At 46.7% G+C, this 17161-nt stretch overlaps 1 protein-coding gene across 2 annotated transcripts in view; it reads left to right on the top strand.

Annotated features, from left to right (window-relative positions):
- EMP2 (epithelial membrane protein 2) overlaps positions 1–17161 on the top strand; it is a 336071-nt gene that overhangs the window by 280140 nt on the left and 38770 nt on the right. The gene's annotated exons all lie outside the window — the stretch shown is intronic.

Below are 17161 nucleotides of genomic sequence, written 5' to 3'. Positions count from 1 at the left end.
AGCCGTACCAGGTCATGTGCCCTCAACATGGGGGGGTGCCTTGGGGAAGGGGAGACCGCGCCCCCCCAAAGCACCTTTGTCCCCATGTTGATGAGGACAAGGGCCTCTTCGCCACCGCCCTCTTCTTCCGACTTCGGGGTCTTGTCCCCCTCTTCGGTTCTTCTTGCTGGGCCACCGTGCCTTCTTATAGCTCTTTTACAAGCGGTGGCCCGGTCTTCTGTCGCCGCTGTCTTCTGTCCTCTTCTACTCTTCTGTCCTCTTCTACTCTTCTGTCCTCTTCTACTCTTCTGTCCTCTTCTACTCTTCTGTCCTCTTCTACTCTTCTGTCCTCTTCTACTCTTCTGTCCTCTTCTACTCTTCTGTCCTCTTCTACTCTTCTGTCCTCTTCTACTCTTCTGTCCTCTTCTACTCTTCTGTCCTCTTCTACTCTTCTGTCCTCTTCTACTCTTCTGTCCTCTTCTACTCTTCTGTCCTCTTCTACTCTTCTGTCCTCTTCTACTCTTCTGTCCTCTTCTACTCTTCTGTCCTCTTCTACTCTTCTGTCCTCTTCTACTCTTCTGTCCTCTTCTACTCTTCTGTCCTCTTCTACTCTTCTGTCCTCTTCTACTCTTTTCTTCGTCTCTTCTGGAGATGTTGCCTCGTCGCTGTCTCCGGTCACAATGACAGGACGTGCGGCGACTTATATAGGGACATCATCGGGTGATGTCCCCGCCCATTATGATGTCACAGTCCCAGAGGATGCTGGGACTGTGACATAATGGGCGGGGACATCACCCCAGTGACCGGAGACAGCGACGAGGCAACATCTCGAGAAGAGAAGAACAGAAGACCGGGCCACTGCTTGTAAAAGAGCTAGAAGGCGGCGCGGTGGCCCGGCAGAAAGAACCAAAGAGGGGGACAAGACCCTGAAGTCGGAAGAAGAGGGCGGCGACGAAGAAGAAAGCCAGGCTCCTCCACAAGTAAAAGAGCAGAAGATAGCGGAGGAGTCCGGCGAGAAGACCCCAGAAGACGGGAGAAGACCCCCAGAGCTGTGCAATAAACTATTTTAACCCTTGTGTGTTTTTTTTTATTTTTTTCACAGATGAATGGGTAGGGGTACATTGTACCCCATACTCATTCACATAGGGTGGGGGGGCCAGGGGCCCCCTTATTAAAGGGGGCCCCCGGATTCCGATAAGCCCCCTGCCCGCAGAGCCTGACAACCAACGGCCAGGGTTGTCGGGAAGAGGCCCTTGTCGTCATCAACATAGGGACAAGGTGCTTTGGGGTGGGGAGGCAGTGCGGCCCTCCCTTCCCCAAGGCACCTCCCCATGTTGAGGGTACAAGGCCTGTTATGGCTCAGGAGGGGGGGGGGGGCTCGCTCGTCCCCACCCCCTTTCCTGGCTGGCCGGGTAGCGTGCTCGGATAAGGGTCTGGTATGGATCTGGGGGAACCCCTTCAAATCCATACCAGACCTAAGGGCCTGGTATGCTCTCGGAGGGGAACCCATGTCAATTTTTTTTAAATAAATTTGGCGTGGAGTTCCCTTTTGAGAGCTGATAATTCTGTGAGAGTTGCCTCCGTATAGACGGAGCTCCGACTTGGAGGCGACCTCCATTGAAATCAATGGGTACCAGTCGCCTACAAGTCGGCTTGAAGTAGTACAGGAACCTTTTCTGAAGTCGGAGCGACTTCAGTAGTGTGCATTAAGACGGCTCTCATTGACTTACATTGATTTCTACATGTTGTGCGACTTGAGGCGACTTGAAGTCGGATCTGAGTTGCCCCTGTGTGAATGGACCCTTAAGTTGATATGCGCACACTGAGTGCCCAGGGTTGGGATGCTGCTGAGAGTTCTATATACTGTGTCTGTGTGCCCGTTTAATTCCATATGTCAACCTAGGCATGATGGGTTTGATTTTAAATCCAATTTCACCACAAATTGAAATCTAAATTGCCTGCAATCACAAGATAACCATCTGTTGAAACTTGTTAAATAGAAAAAAGTAGTAAGATACAAAACCAAAACATTTGTATTTATAAAAAGAGAGGAATAAAGACCAAAATAATGGTCTAATCTGCTATGTTCACATGTAGATAATTTACAATAAGACATTCCCCAGCCATACAGAATTTATGGATTAACTTTGCAGATTAATGGTAAAAATAGCCCCTATATCGAAATTCGAGTTGCAATGTACACTCATAATCGGGGAATAGATTGTGGGCAATTTAAATTGGCTTCCCGTATCTTAAGAATTTCAGTAGGGAAATGCCGTCAGCCGAACACCCTGATAATGCAACTGCAATGGTTATTACAAAACCAAATCATGTCTGCCATGCTCTGCTTAAATTTTCTATAGAACAAGAGAAATGGGCCCTTTCACGCGAGTGTTCCGTTTTTGTTTCATCAGTTCACCCACAAAGACATCTAGTTCAGCCAATTAAAGGGAAAACAAAAAACATATTAGTTTCCCACCAGGTTCTGGATCTGTTTTCCCATCAGGTTGGTTCGGGATCTGTCTTCCCGTCGGGTTGGTTCGGGATCTGTCTTCCCGTCGGGTTGGTTCGGGATCTGGTTTCCTATTCTTTCCCATCCTTTATATTTTTTATTTTTTTTTCCAAATGATGGATGAAAACTGGACAAACGGAACACCCCCTGTACAAAAAGGTAGATAAATATAACCACTGCAAAGAAATCTCACCTTTTGAGTGAGTCTTATAAAAAGCATTATCAGTATTAGGTAATTGTAACCACTGCTTAACACAGCCCCTTTACCACCCCCTTCTCCCAAATATGTTACATTTTTATGACCATTACAACTCCTCTCCATGAATTGCAAGTGATAGAGGAATGTAATAATGTTAATTATAACTCTGATAAAATCATTTTTCTGCAATGTTTTTGTGTCTTTGCTAAAGTACACAAATACTGGATAGCTTTATTTATTTTTTTATTTTTTTGCACTTTTTTAACCACTTTAAGCCCATGACCATTTTTGAATTCTTCACACATGTTAAAGAAAAAAAATGAACCCCAAACATCTATACATTTCTGAAAGTGGAGACCCTGAAGACCCTAAATGGTGGCTGTTATGTTTGTTTTTGTTTAGTTTTTTTTTTATGTTTCACAATATATGCGCAACTTTTTATCAAATCTATATTTCTCTTATTCACCGACCGACACGGCTCCTGTCTGTAACAAAATGGCTTGTCAGCCCTATCACTGGAGATTACTAGGCAAGTTGTAATACAACACTTAAGAACTTTTAGTTCCCCCCAATGGGGTGGTTCTTGCCTAGTGAGGAAATAAGACCTAGAAACCCTGCCAGCCCATAGGTCTGTGTGTGTTTTTTTTTTGCAGAAGCTTGGCTTTTTGCGCAAGGTGAATGATCCTGTGATCTTCTATCAGCAGCTGGCTGGGTGACAGGTTGGTTCACTTATCCTTGTAGTCTCCCCAGTAGGGGGGAGTCCGGCCATCGAGCATGTGCAGGTTTGTAGCTAAGGCTCGGCAGGCCACGACATACCTCGGCTCCAGAGGTGGACGGTTATGCTCCGGGCGTACATATGACCGGGGCTACTGATGTCTGCATCACAGTATGCTGAGGCCAGTAATCTTCCCTGTACTGATCAGGAGCTGACTACCGTGGAATGTCTCCCAGCTTCAGGACTGGTAAGTACAGCTCTCCCTGCCTTGCAGGGTGGAGCAGCTGGGCATTCCCTGGGAGGTTGATTAGGCCCCCCCCCTCATCCCCCTCTTCTCTCCCCTGTTCCTAACTTCCTCCTTTCTCCCCTCACGGGGGGGGGGGGGGCTGTACATGTGCTGAGCGGTGTGTGTTTGGGCTCTCACCTGGGGGTTTTAGCTGTGCCTGGGTCCTGAAGCCTAGTCCTGCTGGATGCCTGTGTAGTCATGCCCCTGTGTTGGTGCAGCGCTGTGCCTGCCACATGTTCTCTCTAATCCCTCATAGCGCTGTTCGGCAGCCATTTTAAGTATGGGCAAGGGTCAGACTGGTTTATGGCTTCAGTCGGCCATTTTCTTGTTGATTCCCTATTGAGAACACCGGAGGCCATTTTCTTTTAGCCGGACCACGTTTTTGTGCTCTAGCAGCTGCCCCTGTGCCCTCTGCTTCCTGTTTGGTCATCACAGGGCGCTGGGAAGGTTATCCTGTGTTCTGAACATGTGTGTTTTGATCGCCCACCAATCGCGTGACCGGCCGGCCACCGACAGGTTTATGCTATCTCTGCATCTAAGAGCACCAGGGATCATCGGGCATTGCGGTAATACAGCACGGAACGGTCCAGGGTGGGGAGTCCAGCGGGTTAGAGCCCCTAAGCCAGCGGCAGCAGGAGGGTGGGACTGTCACTGTCCTAAGTCCCCTTTGGGTGGCAGACAGGGTAAGGTCAGCATGGCTTCAGAAACTGGTGTTTCTTCCCCCAAAATCCAGGCAATTGCAACCGGGTCACCTGCAGACTGCACAGTCCCTATGGACACCCTTACGGCAGTCCTAAGCCAGCACGTTCACCTAAGGTGTTCCCCTATCTGACTTGTTTTGATAAGTTCATTTACAAGGAATGGGGTCACCCGCAATGGACCTTTTTGGTCCCCAAATACATGGCGGTGCGTTACCCCTTTTGGGGAAAGCCTTCTTAAGAAATGGTCGGCTCCTCTGGTCGTGGACCCCCCAGTATCCATGTTAAACAAAGTAACCACGATCCCTGTTGAGGGGACTCCTGCATTCAAGGATCCCACGGACAGGAAGGCCGAGGCGGTGGCTCGTTCCTTGTTTACGGTTGTGGTGTCAGCCGTGCGACCTGTACTGGCATCCGCACTGGTGTCGCAAATTGGTAGAGCAACACGCCTCCCCTGTCTGCGTGGAACTAGCAGACCAACTAGTGCAAGGCCTTAAGTCTGTGACGCGGCCCTGGCTACTCTCCCTCTATTATCCAGGGCTTCAGTGTTGGCTGTGGTGCTGAGGCGCCTGATTTGCTTGAAATGCTGGTCTGCTGACCAGGCATCCAAGAAAGCCCTGACGGATCTTCCCTTCCTTTGCGACCGGCTCTTTGGAGCCTCGCTAGATATTATTAAAAATGCCACTGGTGGTAAGAGTACTTTACTCCCACAGGCCAGGAAGGCTAAGGAGCCACGCCACAGGCAAGGACCCTCTTTTTCCACTCTCAAGTGGCTTTTTCATCCACCCAGTGCTTCAACAATACGTCCCCAGCGCGACAGGATGCCCACAGACGGTCCAAGCCTGCGAATAAGTGCTACCGCATGAAGGTTTGCCCCCACCCATGTCTCGGGTGGGGGGTCGCCTTCAGGAGTTTGCAGCCCGGTGGTCCTCCCGGTTATGCGACCAATGGGTCTGCGATCTGATTTCCACAGGCTACAAGATAGTTTCTCTCTTGGCCGCCAAATCAGATTCTTCCCCTCCAGCATACTCTTATCCCCGGTGAGCCGGGAGGCCCTGTTGGGGGCGGTAAGGGACTTGCTGAATCGAGGTGATTGTACCAGTTCCGGAATCAGAACGCTTCCAGGAATTCTACTCAAATCTGTGGTTCCCAAGAAGGAAGGGGTACGTCCGATCTTGGACTTGAAAGCCCTCAATCACTTTGACAGTGCAGAGGTTCAGAATGGAATCAGTTCACTCAGTAGTCGGTGCACTTCATCAAGGGGACTCCCTGGTGTCCTTAGACATCCAGGATGCGTACCTGCACATACCCATATGCCTTCGGCATCAAACATTTCTGCGTTTAGCAGTCGGGGAAGCCTATTACCAATTTGTGGCTCTTCCCTTTAGCCTGGCATCAGCCCCCCGAGTCTTTACCAAAGTACTGGCTCCAGTATTGGCGTTGCTGCGTCAACGTGGGATTGCGATCGTGGGCTACCTGGACGATCTCCTCCTGAGAGCATCTTCCGCCTCAGAATTAGAGGAGGATGTGGCGATCACCATGCAGACCCTGCAAGAATTTGGGTGGCTGTTGAACCTAAAGAAGTCGGTGATCGTGCCGATCCAGTGCCTGGAGTACATAGGTTTGCTGTTGGACTCCAGGGAAGCAAGAGTTTTTCTCCCTTCAGACAAATTGCAGACTCTCAGATCTGCGGTCAAACTACTGTTGAACCGCAAGTGGTCGTCGCTCCGCTTTTGAATGCGAGTACTGGGACTCATGGTAGCCTCCTTCGAGGCAGTACCTTATGCTCAGTTCCACCCCAGAGTACTGCAGAAGTAGATCTTGTTGAAATGGGACAAATTTCAGTTGTCCCTGGATCGACAGATCCAGGTGAGCCAGCCAGTCAGGGACTCTGATCTGGTGGTTGAGGTCTCCGGTGATTCAGTCCGGAAAATCGTTCCTTCCTCTGAAATGGACGGTTATCACTACAGACCCCAGTCTATCCGGCTGGGGTGGAGTGATGGGGGTTCAGTTGGCTCAGGGCCTCTGGTCGACGGAAGAATCAGAGTTGCTGATCAATCTGCTCGAATTGAGAGCGATCAGGCTGTGCCTCCACACATGGTCGATGAGTCTTCAAGGACGTCCAATCAGGATACAGTCGGACAACGCCACGGCTGTGGTGTACATAAATCACCAAGGGGGAACCAGGAGCTCAGCCGCTGCTCGGAAGGTCACTCACATACTTCGGTGGGCACGTACCGGCCCTGTCGGCCGTTTACATCCCGGGGGTGGAAAATTGGCAGGCGGACTATCTGAGTCTGCAGATGATGGACCCAGGAGAATGGGCATTGCATCCGCAGTTATTCAGGCTTCTGTGCCTGAAGTGGGGCACACCAGATGTGGATCTATTTGCCTCCCAACTCAATCGGAAGGTGCCAACATTCGTGTCCAGGACAAGAGATCCGTGGGCAGATGCGCTGGTGGCTCCGTGGGATCAGTACCAGCTGATCTATGCCTTTCCTCCTCTGTAACTGCTGCCATGTCTGCTTCGCAGAGTGGAAGCCGAGGGGATTCCAGTAATCCTGGTTGCCCCAGATTGACCTCAGCAGCCCTGGTACGCAGACCTGGTGCATCTGGTGGCAGACGCTCCCTGGTGACTGCCGTTGTGAGAGGACCTCCTAGCTCAGGGTCTAATCTTTCATCCTGCTTTACCATTGCTGGCTTTAACAACATGGCTATTGAGAGCTAGGTGTTGAGGAACCGGGGTCTGTCGGACTCGGTGATTCCAACTATGTTGAGGGCACGGAAATCTTCTTCTCAGAAGATATACCATCGTACCTGGAAGGCCTACATCTCCATGTGAGGAGAAAGGGTGGCATCAGTGTTCCTTTTCCATAGCAAGGATCCTGCTGTTTCTCCAGCAAGGAGTAGACCAGAGATTGGCATTGAGCACCATCAAGGGGCAAATCTCAGCCTTGGCTGTCTTTTTTTTTTTTTTTTTTCAATGACCCCTGGCATCTCACTCCTTAGTGAGTACCTTCGTTCAGGGGCTACGAAATGTTGCCATGGGATTTTAACCTGGTGTTGTCGGTGCTTCAAAAACTGCTGTTTGAAAATATCAGGGTGATTCCCCTGTTGACTTTCCCAGAAAGTGGTCTTTTTAGTGGCCATCACATCGGCCAGGAGGGTTTCGGAATTGGCAGCCTTATCCTGCAAGTCGCCTTATCTGGTCATCCACAGGGATAAGGTGGTGTTGCGTCCGCAACCATCCTTTGTACCGAAGGTGGTCTCGGCTTTTCATATCAATGAGGACATTGTATTACCATCGTTGTGTCCTAAGCCAAAGCACCCCAAAGAGTAGGGATGAGCTTCGTGTTCAAGTCGAACATCGGCTGTTCGCCCGTTCGGCGAATACCGAACGTTATGGGCCGTTCGCGCCAAATTCGTGTGGCGCTCACGGCCCACAATGCACTGCGCCATCGCAGTGCATTGCTGGCTCATGAGTGACCAAGCATGCACTGTGACCCTGCATACTTGACCAATCACAGCGCCGGCAGCGAGGAGAGCCATGATTGGCCACAGGCAGGATGTGCAACGCGTTCCCAGAGACTGGGAGGTTACAAACTCCTAGTCCTGGACAACGTGTTGCTGAGGCATTGGTCAGAAGGAGCGGCGGAGAAGGGTGGCCGTCTGATCGATGCTTTTAGACAATTTTTTAGTCCGCAGCCCCAAGGTATGACCTAGGGGCAAGGTCAGACTTGGACACCTTTCCCACCCAAAATCCTCTGGCTTACTGGATCTTGAGGATGGATCACTGGCCAGAGCTTGCACAGTATGCATTTGAGCTACTGGCCTGTCCTGCATCCAGCCTTATTTCAGAACGCACCTTCAGTGCTGCTGGTGGCTTTGTTACCGATCACAGGGTGCACCTGTCTACCGACTCAGTTGATCGACTGACCTTCATCAAGATGAATCGGTCTTGGATCACCCACAGCTACCAAGCACCTGAAGCTGATGTAACCGAATTATTTTTTTTGAAATGTCACATCCCTTCAAGACTGCCTATGCTGATGCTGAGTGACTGTCCTGTTATGTTGATTGTCTATCCTCTTCCTCCTCCGCTGATATGTAGGAAGAACATTTTTGGTTCTGGGTGATGCTACCAGCCCAATTTTTCAGCCCCTGTTTAACAGGGGCATTTAATTACAATATTTGATGCAATGCTTTGCAGCAGGGCTCATTACTGCATCACAATTGGAGTATATGGGAGAGGTTGCAGTGTCGTGGCACCAGAGCCAGCAGCCCAATTTATCACCCCCTGTTTAACAGGGGCATGTAATTACAATTCTTGATATATTTCACAGGAGGACCCGTTCCTGTGCCCACCCAGAGTAACTGTGAGTACTTGGTGTTGTGGCACCAGCACCCCAAAACCACCAAAGGTCAATTTTTCTACCACTGTTCAACAATGACATGTAATTACAATTTCTGATATAATCGTTCACAGCAGGGCGCTCCAGCGCCCACCAAGAGTCACTTTGAGGGCTTACAATGTTGTGGCAACACCAACACCTTGTTCCGCCATTTCTGCAGAGCATATAGGGCAGGCCCCTACTTTCAAACATCCAACTTACAAAACGTCTTCTACTTGCAAACGGAAGGAGACAACAGGAAGTGAGATGAAAAAAGACGGACGGCAAAACAAATTATACAGGCGTGATAACCCTTACCTATGTTTTCCAAAAAGCTTAAAAATTGATTTTTTGACTGGAGCTACACTTTGTAATTTTGAACTGGTACATTTCTAAACAGATTCTATTTAACACAACAAATCTACACAGTCCCTGTCTTGTTTGAACCGCCTGTATACTGCTGTTGTGTGTGTGTGTGTGTGTGTGTGTGTGTGTGTGTGTGTGTGTATGTATGTGTAGTATAGTTCTTTGCATAGCGAGATGGGGTTGCATTTTATTTTTTCAACACTTGTCTTTTTTCAACACTTGTGTTGGAATGGCCAGGTGATGGGTCCCCTTTAATGGTGACATCAGGGGTTTATTCTACTCCTAGCTTAACCTTTGCCCTCCGCTGCATCTAATCGAGCACAGTTTGTGCTTGATTAGCTGCTTACCTGGCCACAGTAGCTGGGGAATGACAGCTCTAAACTGGGTTCATTCATTGCAGATGTGAAAGGATTTTCACAGCTCCTCCTCCTTGGCATCCTTGAGACCATTTACAGCCATCCTGGGCTCTTTGGAAGAATAGGAGAGCCCAGAAACCACACTATTATAAAATTGATCGGCTGGCTGTAGAGGTCATGTTTACTGAAAATCACAGAAAAGTTTGCTTAAAAAAAAAAAATTATACCAAGCTCACTGCTGCAATCATGAGCTTATTTTAAATGTCCAGGACATTTGCAAATGGTTAAGGGATTTTGGTTTTGTTAAAACACTCTTAGCTTTGGCTCTGAATGTACTGCAGCCAACATTGTCACTACATGATCTATAGAGGGAAAGTATTATTTTTTTTTTTTTAACAGATCATTGGTCCACAGTGATTAAAATCCCCTCCAGGTTTTTTTTTTGTATGCAACTGTTGAACACTTTTAAAATAACTACCCCTTAAAACTCACTCTGACTAAACCCCAAGCCATCATTTTACCAGTATCCTGAACATACACCTCTAGTGGTCACCTGGGGTAAAGTATGCCTGCTAATTTTTGTATGGTGACATTCCACCAGTTTAAACAACGTTTTAATATTCCTACAACCATGCTTTAGAATTAACTGTAATCTGTTGCCATGAAAAATTAACCTATGCTAAAGTATAAAAATGGTAACCAGGCGTAGGTTATAAGTGTGGGGGGACAGCGAGACGCACACATTCATCCAGTTCAGCCTAAAGATGGTTGGAAGTATCTGTGAATGTTTTATTTTCCCAAAATTCCCGTAGTTTTGTATATTCTGCTTCCTGGCAAAGGCATCTAAAAGTGGTGTTTTTTTTTTTTTTGTTTTGTTTTTAGAGCAGGCGATGGGCTTTTTGGTAAAATAAATCCAAATGGCTTTATAGCCACCCAATCTCTTTAACAGGAAGTGGCATGGGGTCTCCTTGCCACCTTTCCTGGGCTCTCCTGTCCGACCTAGATGTGATGGTGCAGAGGAGTGGGTGGAACTTCTGTTGCCCCTCTGTGACATCAGAAACAGCGATAAGCATTTCTTTACTACTTCAAGCTTGTTTACGTGCCAATAGTGGCTTGTAAAGCAGATAGTCAAACCGATCTCAGCTTGATCGACTGTTTTTAAGGGCAGAGCAAGAGATCTGGGTTCTAACAGACCCCAGATCTCTCCATAAGAGTACCTGTTATGGCCCAAGCTATCGTAAGAGATGTTGTTCATCCCTTGTGATGGCAATAAACTTCTGTAAAAAAAAAATTCAATTTTTATTTATTTTTTGTCCTCCCATCTCCCCCATGAAAATGTGCAGATGTGAATGCGCACATAGGTCAGGCACACACTTGTAAACAGTGATTGCACCACACATGTAAACTATCCCTGTGAACAGAGCAATAATTCTAGCACCAGACCTTTTCTGTGTAACTTTAAGCCAGTAACCTGTAAAGGCTTTTAAATTATTGCCTATAGATAATTTAACAGCTCTGCTGCTGATGGCCCCATTTTGCTCTGCAGAGCTCACTGGAAGCAGTACATCAGTGAGATAAAGATAAAGGTGCTGCTGGTATATCTTGGGGGATGGGCCACACTATGTCTGCACTTCTGGCAGCTCTCCAGTCCCAGGCTAATAAGATACTGACCTCATGCCATCTTTAGTTACATAGTCAGGTTGAAAAAAGGCAAAAAGTCCATCCAGTTCACCCACAAAAAAACAAAAAAAAAAAATCATACAATCCCATTTACCCAATTCTATACCCACAGTTGATCCAGAGGAAGGCAAAAAAACACCAGCAGAGCTTGATACAATTTGCTAAAGCAGGGGCAAGAATTCCTTCCTGATCCCCCTGAGAGGCAATCCGATTTTCCCCAGATTAACTTTACCTATAAATGTTAGTACGCAGTTATGTACATTTAGGAAATAATCCAGGCCTTTCTTAAAACAATCTGAGCTGGCCAGACCCATGTTAGTCATGTAGTCATGTCAGTTTGTATGTGATAGTGGCTCTAACCTACTGGCTGCCCCTCACCAGGGGAAATTTACACATTACCATGCTTTAAAAAAAAGTGCAGTGTTAGCCCTTGTACACACGGTCGGAGATTACAACAACCAAATGAGTAATTCCGATGGATTAATTCCGGAAGAGGTCCGGAAGTGATGTTGCATACACACGGTCGGACTAAGTTGTCGGAAAATCCGATTGTACATAACGTGATGACGTTATTTGGTTACGACGGGACTACGTTCAGGCTAGTAGCCAATAGCTTTGGTCTAGGAATTTGATCTGAGCATGCGTGGCACTTTGTCCGTCGGAGTATGTCTGATCGGAAAATTTTACCAGCAAGTTGGAAAAGTTGGTCCGTCGGATATTCTGACGGAAACAGTCCGATGCAGACCACACACAGTCGGAATATCCGACAAAACGGTCCGATAGGAAACATTCCGTCGGAATCTCCAACCGTGTGTACAAGGGCTAAGACCTTTTTGCTGCATACCACTCATGGCCAAAATGCCTCTGATCCCTGAAAGGAGCAGCAGATGGCTTTTTTCTGTGTTGCTTTTAAGAGTTTATTTAACCACTTCAGCCCCGGACCAATTTTCAGTCTAAGGACCAGAGGTCTTTTTACAATTTTGCACTGCTTTAACTGGTAATTGCGCGGTCATGCAATGTTGTACCCAAACAAAATTTGCGTCCTTTTCTTCCCACAAATAGAGCTTTCTTTTGATGGTATTTGATTGTCTCTGCGATTTTTATTTTTTGCGATATAAATGGAAAAAGTCCAAAAATTTTGAGAAAATAATATATTTTCTACTTTTTGTTATAAGAAAAATCGAATAAACTCAATTTTAGTCATACATTTAGGGCAAAATTTATTCAGCCACATGTCTTTAGTAAAAAAAAATGTGAATAAGCGTATATTTATTGGTTTGTGCAAAAGTTATAGCATCTACAAACTAGAGTACATTTTCTGGAATTTACACAGCTTTTAATTTATGACTGCCTATCTCATTTCTTGAGGTGCTAAAATGGCAGGGCAGTACAAACCCCCCACCCAAATGACCCCATTTTGGAAAGTAGACACCCCAAGGAAATTGCTGAGGGGCATGTTGAGCCCATTGAATATATTATTTTTTTTTGTCCCAAGTGATTGAATAATGACACACACACACAAAAAAGTTTACAAAAAGTTGTCACTAAATGATATATTGCTCACACATGCCATAGTTATATGTGGAATTGCATCCCAAAATATATTCTGCTGCTTCTCCTGAGTACGAGGATACCGCATATGTGGGACTTTTTGGGAGTCTAGCTGCGTATGGCACCCCGAAATCCAATCACTGCCTTCAGGGTTTCTAAGGGTGCAAATTTTTGATTTCACTCCTCACTACCTATCACAGTTTCGAAGGCCATAAAATGCCAAAATAGCACAAAACCCCCCCCAAATGACCCCATTTTGGAAAGTAGACACCCCAAGCTATTTACTGAGGCATGTTGAGTCCATGAAATATTTTATATTTTGACACAAGTTGTAGGAATCTTACATTTTTATTTTTTTTATTTTTTTTGCACAAAGTTGTCACTAAATGATATATTGCTCACACATGCTATGGGCATAAGTCAAATTACACCCCAAAATAAATTCTGCTGCTTCTCCCGAGTACGGGGATACCACATGTGGGGGACTTTTTGGGAGCCTAGCCATGTACGGGACCCCGAAAACCAAGCACTGCCTTCCGGATTTAAATATAAAACGCTACCAAAAAAACTGTTAGCGATCGCAGGGATCAGGCCTGACTCTGCGATCGCTGTAGTTATGTGTTTAGTGTTTTGTAAGTGACAGTGATCGATCAATACTGCACTTGGGTGGGCTGGGCGGAGGGGCAAAACGCAAGTGCTAGCAGGTATCTGGGCTGATCCCGCTAACAATGCGTTTTTTTGGAACCCTAAACTGCTGGGGACGCTAGTATAGATCTGATCAGATATTGATCTGTTCAGATTCTATACCACTATGGGAGGTGTATGCTTTGCACGTGGGTGTTAGCGGTACTGGCACTAACCTAGCGCTGCCTGGGGCGACGCAGACCCTGACCCTAAAACCTAATTGATATCACCCGCCCGGTGATCAGGGGGTTAAACCTTTATTGGGTAATAAATGGTGGGTGTCGTGATGCTATAAAAAGCAAACTAACCAGAGTCACCCGTAACACTTATATGGTGATCACTGGTGAAAGGGTTAACTAGGGGCAATCAGGGGGTTAAAACCATTATTGGGTAGTATATGGGGGTACCTAGTGCTATAAAAACCTGGCGGTGAACCTAAAAAAATAGCTACCTAGCAACACTAGTGACACTAATGCAGCGCTCAGAAAAATGATCACTTGGTGACACTGGTAAAAGGGGGTGAAAGGGTTAACTAGGGGCAATCGGGGTTAAAACCATTATTGGGTAGTATATCGGGGTACCTATCGCTATAAAAACCTGGCGGTAATCCTAAAAAAATAACTAGCGACACTAATGCAGCGTTTATTGTGCCTGTACATGCCATTCTGATGACGTACATTGGCATGCGGCGGTCCTTAAGTGGTTAAACCATGGGCCAGTTTGCAGGTAACGCCTGAGCCACATTATTGCAGACTACATAGAGTCCAGGACTGATGCGGACACGCTTAGTAAGTTGCCATTATTAGGAGTCCAGGCTTGACCGCTGTCCAGATGCGCTGGAGAATTTGGCTTGTGCGATCTGAGACCGCATCCATCATAGTAGGAGGTTTTGTTGGGGTACAGACCAAAGCAGTCCCCCCTTTTTTTTTTCTTTTTTTTTTACCCACTTAAACATTGCAGCTAAGCATAAAATACAGTAAAACTGAGTAGAAAAATAGAGGAAGAACAAGAAAAACACTATCTTTGGCTTTATTTCTTTACTTTTTTATTTTTTTAACTGTAAAGGTTCCAGGTTCAGGTCTCTAAAAATGCAATGGCATCTTTGGAGATCCTGTGAAAGTGTGTCCTAGGACTGTGCAGTGCTGTACCTTACGCTAATACTCCACTAGTGTATGGTAGTGCTGGAAACATTCAGCGATGCAGAGACCATGTTGGTCAGGAAAGGAGGGACAATAAAATCGTGAATTATGCCTGTATCAGAGTTTCCTGCAGACACATTATCTTTGGTGGGTTCGTTGGGTAGGGGTACCACGGAGGACATGCGGAAAATGCCTCTCATGCAGCCGGCTCACTGCATTTGCATTGGGAAGTTGGGACACAGCACTGTCTGGAAACAGAAGGGCTGTGATGACCTCTTCCTGGAATTTAAAGAAGCTTTCTGTTTGTCCTTGTATGGTACATAAGCGTTCAGCAGAGCCAATTGAAATGGGTATACAGACACTTTTTTTGTACTAGCATTTGACTCTACGGGCAATTAAGTGCAGCACCATCAACTGGTCATTGAGGTCCACCCCTCCCATATTAAGGTTATATTCGTGGATACAGAGGGGTTTCTCTACAACACCAGTCGCTGTTAGAATTTGGACTGTCACATCTGCATGAAGGGAGGACAGAACGAAAACATTCTGTGAATCCCTCCACTTCACTGCAAGCAAATTATTACATCTCAAGCAGGCTCTCTCCCACAGTCTAAGGCTGGATTCACACCTATGCATTTTTAGTGCTTTTTGCAGATTTGCACTACAGTCCATTTAGCATGGTTTCCTATGGAACACGTTCTGTAGTGCAAATCTGCAAAAAGCACTAAAAATGCATAGGTGTGAACGTGTTCCATAGGAAACCATGCTAAATGGACTGTAGTGCAAATCTGCAAAATGCAAAAAACACTAAAAATGCATAGGTGTGAATCCAGCCTAAGACGGGACTCTACAAGCCGCTGGGCTAAGCCCTAGCAATTTATATTGCACAGTGCCACAATTGGGTATGGTGCCAACAACTGGTCGTTGAGGTCCACCCCTGCCATGTTAAGGTTGTATTTGTGGACACAGAGGGGTTTCTCCACAACATCAGTCACCGTTGAAATTTGAAGGGAGGACAGAACGAAAACTTCCTGTGAATCTCTCCACTTCACTGCTAACCCCCCCCCGTCTAAGTCTGGACTCTACAAGCCGTTGGAGGAAGCCCCAGCGAATAAGATCGTACGGTGCCACGTGCTAATTCCACTATCAAAAAGGTGAGTAAAAAGTGGCACGCTTATGTAATAATTGTCTGTGTACTAGTTGTACCCCTTTCGAAATAGGGGTGACACTAAGTCCCACACAATCTTACCTTGCTCCCTGTGTAGTCTGGGCAGTTCTCGGGCTCCACGTGACTATCTTTCCCTCATAAACCATAAAACTATATGTATAGCCTGTTGCCCTGTCATAAAGCTTATACAACTTGAGTCCCTGATTAAGTTTTCTGGCCGCTTGTCTTTCAAACCGTATCTTTCCAGAAAGCGTGCCAAATATGGGGTCAACACAGACCACTTAATCGGGAGTAAACAAGACTGCAAACTGTTGAAGTGGTTTGAGGGGCCGAATTTTGTGGAGCCGATCATATCCATGGTCATCCCGAGGATGGGACGACTGAGTCCACTATCATTGATGCAAGATCTGCTCGTATCGTGTCCTGGTCATGGAGGCAGAGACGACAGGCATATGGTGAATTGGGACAGTGGACCACTATGACCGCAACTCCTCTTTGTTTTTTGGAACTAGGCCCAGGAAGTCTTAAATTCGGAAACTGTAATAGGTTTCCAATCTCTGCCTAGAGTGAACTGGGGATTAGCGGCAATGAATTGACCAGAATATAAATTGCTTTGGTCCACAATAGATCTATAGAGATCTTCCGTGAATAAAAATCCAGTCACGTAAAATCAACTGTTTCCACCTGAATTCTGGGTTGGCCAGTGAATGGGGGAAGTACAGGGGCTGCAGAAGTGGGCTCCCAGTGAGGATTGGCAAATGCATCAGGAAGGGCACTATGGGCTCAACGGGCCTGTGATGGCTGCAGGACACTACTTGTGATAGCCACCGCACCAGCTTGAACTGCACTTATGTGACTCCCCATGTCACTACATGATACTGCAGTGCTTGTTTGACTACAACCAGGGTGTACTAGGCCGTTGGTGCTTGCCAGTTCACCAAAAGGAAGAGCAGCATTTGTATTGGCTCTCTGCTCCATACAAGAGCCCTGTGGTTCTTGCACCTACAACAGAATGGGGTCGGGTACACCTGACCTTGGCAGGGACCACTACTGTGTTGGAGCTACTGGTTCGTATTTAGAGCCTGAATCTGACAGATGGATGACTTCCTCTTCACTCTCATTTGTCATGCTCAGAAATGTGTAGGCCTCTTCACTAGTGTACCGTTGGTTGGACATTGTGGTCTCTAAATTTACTGGTACAACTAGTGAGACTCGCAGGCAAAAAGAGTACTTGATTGTGAGTGACTGCTTCAAACGCTACAGAAAACCTGTTATTGTTTTCAGGGATCAGGCCTGACTCTGCGAATGTTGCAGTTGTGTTTTGTGGTTTATAAGTGACCATGATTACTTGAATTGAATACTGCACTTGGGTAGGCTGGGCTTGGCGGAAGGTCTAAACACAGGTGCTAGCAGGTATCTGGGCTGATCCCACGAACG

The sequence above is a fragment of the Lithobates pipiens genome, unplaced genomic scaffold, assembly GCF_037356315.1.
Source record: "Lithobates pipiens isolate NorthernLeopardFrog02 unplaced genomic scaffold, aLitPip1_a1.2 Scaffold_22, whole genome shotgun sequence".
Classification (NCBI taxonomy): Eukaryota; Metazoa; Chordata; class Amphibia; order Anura; family Ranidae; genus Lithobates; species Lithobates pipiens.
This window is presented reverse-complemented; position numbering and strand designations above follow the sequence as displayed.